Source organism: Apodemus sylvaticus, chromosome 9 (genome assembly GCF_947179515.1).
Source record: "Apodemus sylvaticus chromosome 9, mApoSyl1.1, whole genome shotgun sequence".
NCBI classification, from domain to species: domain Eukaryota; kingdom Metazoa; phylum Chordata; class Mammalia; order Rodentia; family Muridae; genus Apodemus; species Apodemus sylvaticus.
Window position 1 is genome coordinate 50219701 of NC_067480.1, and position 9341 is coordinate 50229041.

At 45.6% G+C, this 9341-nt stretch overlaps 1 pseudogene; it reads right to left on the reverse strand.

Annotated features, from left to right (window-relative positions):
- Nucleotides 1-551: 551 nt before the first annotated feature.
- Nucleotides 552-8161, reverse strand: LOC127692697 (40S ribosomal protein S13-like; annotated as a pseudogene).
- Between the last annotated feature and the right edge of the window lie 1180 nt (nucleotides 8162-9341).

Here is a 9341-nt window from a genome sequence, read left to right on the forward strand (position 1 = left end):
AGCAGCCAGTGTTCCTAACTTCTGAACCATCTCTCTAGCCCAGTGTTGATCGGGCTTTTTATTTGGAAACCTATGACTTGTGGGAGGACAAATAATTATCCCCTTTGTAGGATAACTCCAATTTAACACTTTTATATGTATTAATTGATTGATTGATTAATTAGCTTTTGTTTTTTCAAGATGGGGTTTCTTTGAGTAGCCCTGGCTGTCCTGGAACTCATTCTGTAGACCAGGCTAGCCTCACACTTACAGAGATCCACCTGCCTCTGCCTTCCGGGTACTGGGATTAAAGGCATGCACTACCACCGCCTAGCTTTATATGTATTATATATAAACTATGCATTATATGCAGCTAATAAAATAGTAGGGTTCCATATGACTTGTTCAAATACCCTTAATGTTAATATCCCTCCTGTCCTAGTTAGGGTTTTCATTGCTGTGAAGAGACACCATGACCAATGCAACTCTTTTTTTTTAAAAAAAATAAATTAAATTTTATTTTATTTTATCTTTACTCAAAGTGATTTTATTGCTTGTATACACAACAGCGTTTATGCCACTAGAGCAGAGGCTGTGGATAACTCATATTACCAATTGGGTGGAAGTACCTGCTTAGTCTTATAGTATCGAGCCAACTGGTGAATTCTGTTCTCTATCAGAATCAGGTGGAATTTAGCATCTTTATCCTTTCTGTTCCTCTTGTTGTGTCCAGGTCACATTGCAATTTCCAGGAGAAGGCTAAGAACTGCTGACCCGATCTAGTGAAACAAGAGAGTCTTTATTAAGACTTTATTAAGTCAGACTTGGGTCACAAACCTTCCCACTGCACAGGACAGGAGTACAACCCACACCTAGGGGTTTGATGTTTTTATATAAGCATAATCAGGGATTTTTTGGATTTTAGGATGACAGGGAGGTGATGAGGGAAATCATCTTTCAAACACAGCATTGTTTGTTCAGGCAGCAGCAGGGTAGAATCGCACAACTGGGAGGGGAACTCTTCTGACCTGAGAAGAAGCATTATAGTGCTATCAGGAACTAGAGTGCTTTTACAACTAGCTACAGCTGTCTTGATCATCCCCTTCTCATGGCCCAAACGTGGGACTTTTATCTCTTCAAGGATGTTTGGTCTTCAATCTTCCCAAGGACAGGCACCAGCCATCTATGAGTGAGAGTTCTAGCCTGGAAGACTGGGGGACTAGGGAGGTTGCCCTTTGTCTATTCTCAAGCCAGCATCTGTTGCTTCCCTAGGGGAGGGGTTTCATTAAGGAGTGCCTCTATGAAAACGGGGATAGCAATTGTTGGTACTGAGACCTGCAAGGCCTGTGACATCATATAGGCGACAATTAGAACTATAGGCCTGTTGCCAAAACAACAGCTGCCATATACCCAGAATTCAATGGCCCACCTTTACCTGTAATTTACGTCATCACCCGTATATAACTGGGTAGCATTTCTCCCCCTCTCCCCTTTTTCTTTTCCTTCCTTCTTCCCACCCGCTAGCCCTTTCCCCATCTTAAAGTCCCACGTGGAACTGTTTGGCCTGGTGTATCTCATTGCGGCCCATGTCTCCACCCCATCCCCACTGCCCATGCAGCGGGCAGACAGGTGACCTGTGCTGGGGTGTAGGCAGTCCTGCGTAGACAAACCAACAGCAATATTCTGGCACCAGATGGGGTCCTCTCTGAAAGGCTGGGAGCCCTGTGTTAGCTGTGGGAAAGAGCAGGGGGGAGGGGAAGTTCTGCGAGTGGCTAGAAAGCACAGAGGCTGGCTGCCTGCCTGTGTTTCTTCATTTCCCTCTCTCTCTGTTAGTGACTTCAGAGGCCAATCTTGGACTACAAACTTAGATTGTCTGTGCTGGTTAGTTGATATTGGGACCTCATCACCATCGGTTGAATGGTCCTCAGTCTCTGCTTCATATACTACAAAAGTTTATTAATTATGCATGTTCCAAAAGTGAGTAACAGTAAAATAATAATCAAGGGTCCTGTGATTGTGGAGATGAGGGTAGTTAGCCAGGGGGAAGTATCGAACAGGGAATAATACCAACTTTTAGAGTTCTCCTGTTCCCTTTGGTGCCTATCTATGCTTTCTCTAAGTAACTCCCTAATAACTTCAGAATGGTTGACAGAAATAGCATTCTTCACACAAGGCAGCTCATTATCCTCCCTGTTGTAGGAACACTAAGTCCAACTCTCGCCTGTTCTGCAGCACCACCTCAGCCAGAGAGTCTACATTGTGCAAGAAAGATTTTTCCAGGTGTTGGATGTTCTCATCTATGTCTGTTTTAAACTGTCGTAATTCTTTTTCTGCAGTGTCAGTGCAGCCATCCCAGTACCTGCTCCAGCTAACCTTGCCCCTAGAATTACATCTAAAGTCAGGTTCCCTGTTCTGCCTTATGAGGTCCCTCTGACATGCCCTTCTAGGCTTTTCAGCACTACATCTTTTGAATAATAGGTTATGTGTGATATTAACTGGACTAGAATACAGACCTTTTTTTGTGGTAGAGGAATTAAGGACCTCTCCATGCACATGTGGGGTTAGAACTGTTGAATAAGCCCACCATGCCTACTTGGGGTGGGGGTGGGGATAATCCATTTGGAATGAACAGTGGGTGTTGTTGATTGCAGAGGTGCTGATGTGACAAGGGAACCTTCCCTAGGCAGGTGCCCTGTCCTGATATGGTCTGTAGAGTTAAGGCTGGGCCTTCCTGGGACCACATGCATGTAGTATCCTTCTTAGACTCCTCACATCTGGATATTAGTCCGATACCCTCATAAAAAGGTTGCCTAGCATTATAACATAACCAACAAGAAGTGGTTAGCTCTGGCTGGGAGCCAATCAGATTTGGAAGGTCTTTAACATCTAGAGATGAAGACTCCTGCTGGGGCTGAGGAGAAGACTGGGAGAAAGGTGGCCACCAGTCTAAGGACTGGCATTGGCACAGGTTTTCACTGCAGGGCCTCTCCATTCAGTTTTAGGGTTTGTCAAAATCTGGTTTGGCCCTACAGCTACCGGCAGGGGGTTCACAATTGGTTTTATCAGCTGTCTAACTGTAAAAATTAGTCTGGGACTAACTCCTCTGATGATGTGGAGCCAGAGCCCCAAGATTTCCCAGCTTCCTGTCCCTTTGCTTGTGAACCTCAGTAAAACTTTGGAGCTGTCCCCCTGCTGGGCGACTATGATAAGGTCTTCCTTTGACACCCTCCATGTCCTGATCTCCGTGACCAATGTCTCACATCCCCAAGAAGCACAGTAAAATTGTTCTGGACCTCCACATATAACACTCCTTCCCCCTCCCCCATCCCCCGGAACATATATAAAAAGTCCCCCGTTGACATTGGGGCTATGAAAGTTGTAAAGTCTCTCTAGTGTCAGGCCATGAGTTATCAGCCAGCAGGCACAGTCGGGGAACTAGAGGGTCCTAAGTGGCTTTTTTGTATGAGCCAGTTGGGCATAATAACCAGTCTCAGGATTCTCAATTGTCCAAATCAAGTCATAAGGCTGACGTGGTTTTCTGGTCTCGGAATGGAGGCATGGGCTGGGGGCAGTAGTACACAGTTAGCAAAAACAGTGAGCTTAAGACTGGGTTAATTTCCGCTTGAAAAGATTGGTGCCTCTTTGAATTTTCTATTCCAGCAGGCAATCTTCTGGAGAGAGGGAATTGACTGGTCTCACGTGAGTGCAGGAACTGACTGTAGGGTCTGTCAAAAGCCCTTTGATGATCTTGAGTCCAAACAAAGTCTTGGACTTCTTTGGTGGATTCATATAAAGGTTTGGCTCTTTCAGAGAAACCTGGAATCCACAGTCTGCAAAAGCCTGCAGAACCCAAGAATTCTTTTAGCAGTCTTGGGTTCTGGGGGGAGGATATGCTGAGAACAGTTCCTTTTCTTGCTGTGGGAAGCCATCACTGGCCCTCCTTTAGAATGTAGCCGAGATAGGTGACCTCAGCTTCACAGAGCCTTTTTGGCAGATGCCCCACATTCCATGTCCCCCAGAGCCTGTAGGGGATTCTGGGTCCCTTTCTTGCACCCTTCTGCTACAATTAGAAGGTCATCTACATACTGCACAAGGATTATATCTGGGATATTCACTGTACTCACCCAGGTCCTCATGTAAAGCTTCATCAAAAATAATGAGTGAATCCTTGTAGCCTTGAGGCAGGCGGGTCCAGGTGAGTTGCCCATTAATGCCTCTTTCAGGATCATGTTACCCAAAGGAAAAGTATTTCTGGCTTTTGGGAGCCCAGGGTAAGCTGAAGAAAGCATGCTAGGACCAGAACAGAATACTATTTCCGATCTGGAGGTAGAGAGCTCAACAGGGTGTAAGGGTTAGGTACTGTGGGGTGTATGTCCATCACCCTGCAGTTAACTTCCTGTATGTCATGGATGGGGTGACAGTCATTGGACTTTGGCATCTTCACAGGCAATAATGGGGTATTCCAGACTGACTGGCATGGCCTAAGGGCTCCCAAGGTCAACAGTTTCTAGATATGGGGAATGATCCCCTTCCGTGCCTCTTGGGACATGGCATATTGGCAGACCCGTGCTGGGTCTGTCCCGGCTTGAGCTCTACAAATATAGGGGGTGGATGTTGTGCCTCCAGTTTCTGCCCACACATGGGGAAACTCTGTCAGTCAGGCATCTAGGTCTTATTTGGGGGTGGCTAGTGATTCGTACAGTCTGTTCTCTGTTTCAGAGGCCAGGTCAAGCAATGGCACCTGAATTGGATTGCCGTTCCAGTCTGTTAGCTGGATTTCCCCAGGGTCAAAATGAATCTGGGCTCTCATTTTGGCTAGTAGATCTCTTCCCAGTAAGGGGTATGGGCACTCAGGAATAACTATGGAGGAACGAGACACTTGTCCCATTCCTAAGCCCACTGGTCTTTGAGTAGTCCATGAATTTTTTTGATGCCTGTGGCATCAATACTCCTTGGATCCAGTATTTCTTATTAGACAATGGCCCTTCAGCCTTCATGAGCACTGAGTGGTAGGCTCCAATATCCACCAGGAATTCTAGAGGCTCCCTCCCTCCCCTACCCTAAGGGTTGCCTTGGGCTCAGGGGAGGGGATCCAAGACATGACTCTCTCATTTCTCTTTTACCTCAATGACCATAGTCTTGTTTTGGGACCATTTCTTTGGGCATTCTCTGGCCCAGTCCTTCCTCCTTACAATAGGTGCATTGGTTCTTACCTAAGGCTGGTCGATGGACTTCTCTAAGCCCCAGCTGGTGGCCTTCTCTAGGCTCTCTCCCCTCTGTGATGTTCCAGAGCTGGTGCTTCTCTGGTTTGGGTTACCATTGGCTAGCAGAACTTTGGCTAGATTTCTGTTTAATATCTTCCCTGTCTTAATCTTCTTTTCATTTTTAGTTTCCCTTTTATGGTACACTTTCTCTGCAACCTCTACTAAATCTCTCAATTACTTCCCCCCTAGTATTTCTAGTTTCTGTAACTTCCTTCTAATATCTGGTGCTGACTGATTTATAAATGGCAGCACCACTATGTTAAAATTCTGTTTCTTTGGGGTCTAAGTGTGTATAATGGCAGAAAGTGTCCATAATCCACTTGAGGAACTTTGCTGGATTTTCATTATATTTCTGCCTGACATCATAAACCTTGGCTAGATTCGTGGGCCACTTGGCAGATGCCCTGAGACCCACCATTAGAGACTGGCAATAGACCCGGTGATGCTTCTTACCTATACCCGTATTATAATCCCAAGCTGGACTCCTGAGAGGAAACCCCTTTATCAATATCGGCTTGATTCTGAGTTGGTGTGCCACTGGATCCTGTAACATTTTTCTGGTCCTCCAGGATGATGCACCCTCTTTCCCCTGTTGTGAAGAGAATCTGCAACAATTGCTGACAAACATCCCAAGTGGACTGATGGGTAAAAAGGATGGTGTCTAAGAAACCAATGAGCTCTTTAGGTTTGTCAGAGAACCTAGCATGCTCTCTTCTCCAATTGAAAAGATTGGCACTAGCTAAAGGCCAGTACTGATGGGGCTGGTTTCCCTGTTCATCAACTGACCCTGTTGCTCTCAGGGGTAAGATAGTGGAATCTGCCTCTGATTCTACATCCTGGGGTGGTGCCACAGCACACTTGCTCCTAGTCCCTTGAGCCAGACCTCTCTCCATCCTCAACCTGAGGCACTCTCTCTGGGGAAAATACATGGGCGGGAATAGAGCCAGTGTAGGGACCCACTGGCTCTGTTAGGGAAATCTGCTGGGGTGAAAACGCATGTGGAAGTCCCCTGGTCAAAGGCACGAGTCGGGGTGAGTTCCCAGCTGAGGCAGGAGCTACTGCCTTGGCCAGAACTGGTGTCTGAATGTAAGGCAGTGGGAAAATGACTTCTTCTGGAGTACTGTTCTGTAACATGGGATAGAGGGGCTTTGACGACTTGGAGACTTCCCACTTTTTCAGGGGACGTGTTCTAGATACTCCCACACCTTCTAAAACTCTTTGTTTCCCGCAGCTAGCACTGTGGGGAGATGGTGGCCATCCTATTTCAAAGGTAGGCCACTCCAAGCTGCAATACCTGTGCATTTTCTTTTTGTTTACAATCACCGAGAGATTGTGACCTGTGGTACTCACTTCCTAAGAGTGAGCTAAAACAATGCTAAGAGGGTGAGAGGGAAGAGAGTGAGAGGTAACTTGTCCCATTGTGTCCATCACTGTCCAGTATAACATGAGACTAAACACTACCAGAAACACCACTGATGAAATAGTCATATAGTGACTGGAAACAAAAGTAAATCTAAGCACTAGCACTCACAGACTCTCACCTTGGAAAGTGGAAGCAAGGTGGATACGGGAAGCAGATTGTGCCGAAGTTTCTCCTTGAATACTTTCAACCAATGGGTAGGTACCTCATCCACCCTGGACCTGGGGTCAGGAACGTCTTCCTGTCCCCTGAGGCCGCGTGACTCTCTAGCACATCCACTTTAGCCACTTCTTGCCATTTACACAGTTACCTCAAGGCTCCACCCATCCCCCACATGCCCAAATGCAACCAGAAATAACAGATGTGAACAATACAGAAACACTGACACTCACCACACTTGCTCGCCAACTTCACACTCTCTGGACAGCAGATTCCAGAGATCCACTGGGGAATCCCAGACAAGCCCCCAGATGTGTCCAGGTCACCGGATCCCCAGGATAAGGCTAAGAATCGCCAACTTGATGTAGTGAAATGAGAGTGTTTATTAATTCGAGTCAGATTTGGATCACAAGCCTTCCCATTGTTCAGGACAGGAGTACAACCCTGTCGTGCCTAGGGGTTTGGCATTTTTTAATACAAGTATAATCAGGGATTCTTTGGATTTTAGGGTGACGGGGAGGTGACAAGGGAAGTCATCTTTCAAACACAACATAGTTTGTTCAGGCATGGGGCAGAATCGTGCAACTGGGAGGTGGCACTCTTCTGACCATCAGGAAATAGTGTGTTTTTACAACTAGCCCCAGCTGTCTGTGTACACTTGATCACCCTCCTTTCATGGCCCAAACGTGGGACCCTTATCTCTTCAAGGATGTTTGGTCTTCACTTTTCCCAAGGACAGGCGTCAGTCAGCTGCACTGGGAATTGCTTAGCCATCTATCAGTGAGTGTGCCAGCCTCAGTTACATGGGGGCCAAAGGAGGTTGCTGATCATCTATTCCCAAGTTGGCATCTGTTGCTCCCCAGGAAAAGGGGGTTCTTTAGGGGGTACCTCTATGAAAATGGGGATAGCAAAATTCTGGCACCAGATCAGGTCCTCTCTAAAAGGCCAGGGAGGGGAAGGGAGCCCTTTGTTAACTGTGGGAAAGAGTAGGGGGGAGGGGAAGTTCTGCAAGTGGCAAGAAAGAGCAGAGGCCAGCTGCCTGAGTCTCTTCACTCTCAAGGTTCTTTCAGACAGCAACCACTTTCTTAATCAAATGGTAGAGATCCTCAGGGAGATCAGGGGCAAGGCCTTTAGACCTAAGGATTCTCAAGATTTTATTTCCAGTCATGAAATGGACCTGTGTCACACCCTGTGAAGTCCCTCAGGATTGCACCTATATGGGAAGGAGTCATGCTTTTCTTGGACAATTTGTAAATCTGTTCATGTCACATGGGACGCTATGGTGGTAGAGCAGTGCCAACTGGGACAGGCCCTTCCAGGGAGTGTGCATGTAACCCATGTTGGCGGAGGTCTGGCAGCAAAGAGAGAATGAGGTAGGAAACAGTACCCCAAGGCAACTCTTATAAACAACATTTACTAGAAGCTGGCTTAGTCTCAGAGGTTCAGTCCACTATCATTTTGGCAGGAAACATGGCAACATCTAGGCAGACATGGTGCTGAGAAGGAGCTGAGTTCTATATTTTGTTTCAAAGGCAGGCAGAAGGAGGTTCTCTTCTGAAGGCAGCCAAGAGGAGGGTCTCATCTACACTATGCAGAGCTTGAGCACAGGAGTCTCAAAGTCCACCTCCATAGTGACACTTCCTATAGCAAGGCCACACCTTCTAACAGGGCTGCTTTCCATGGGCCAAGTGTATTCAAACCACCACACCCCTCCCACCTTCTCTTCTACTCTCTACCCCTGCTGTTATTTACTTTTTCATTCTTTTGTGTGTGTGTTAGTTACTTTGTTTTGTTTTATTCTATAGAGAGTTTCTTTGTGTAGCCTTGGCTATCAACCAGGCTAACCTTGAATTCAGAGATCCACCTGCCTCTGCCTCCTGAGTACTGGAATTAAAGACATTCATCACTCCTCTCCTTCCCCCAAACTACTGCTTATTATTTTATTTATTTATTTATTTATTTATTTATTTATTTATTTATTTATTTATTTATTTATTTATTGTATATGAGTACACTCTAGCTGTTTTCAGACACACCAGAAGGGGGTATCAGATATCATTATAGATAGTTGTGAGCCACCATGTGGTTAATGGGAATTGAACTCAGAACTTCTGGAAGAGCAGTCAGTGTTCTTGGTCACTGAGCCATCTCCCCAGCCTCTATTGTTATTTTCTTAATGACTGTTGTTCTTACTGGGGTGAGGTGTAATCTTATCTTCATTGATTTTTAAAAGGAGTTTTTTTTTTTTTTTCTAGGTTCTTAGTTTGAAGTTACTTATTCTCAGGGTTTAAAATACATTATTCCATACTTTTGTGGTGTTTAGGTTTTCTGTTAAGTGAGATCCGATGTTACTATGGTGAATTGGACTTTGTAAGTAAATTGGCATTTTTCTCTTGAAACATTTAACATAATTGTTTTTTGTTGTTGTTGTGCAGTATATACAGTTGGAAGCCCATATGACATCAATATTTTTTCTAGTCCTATCTACTTAGAATTCTTGTACATGGATGTTTATTTTT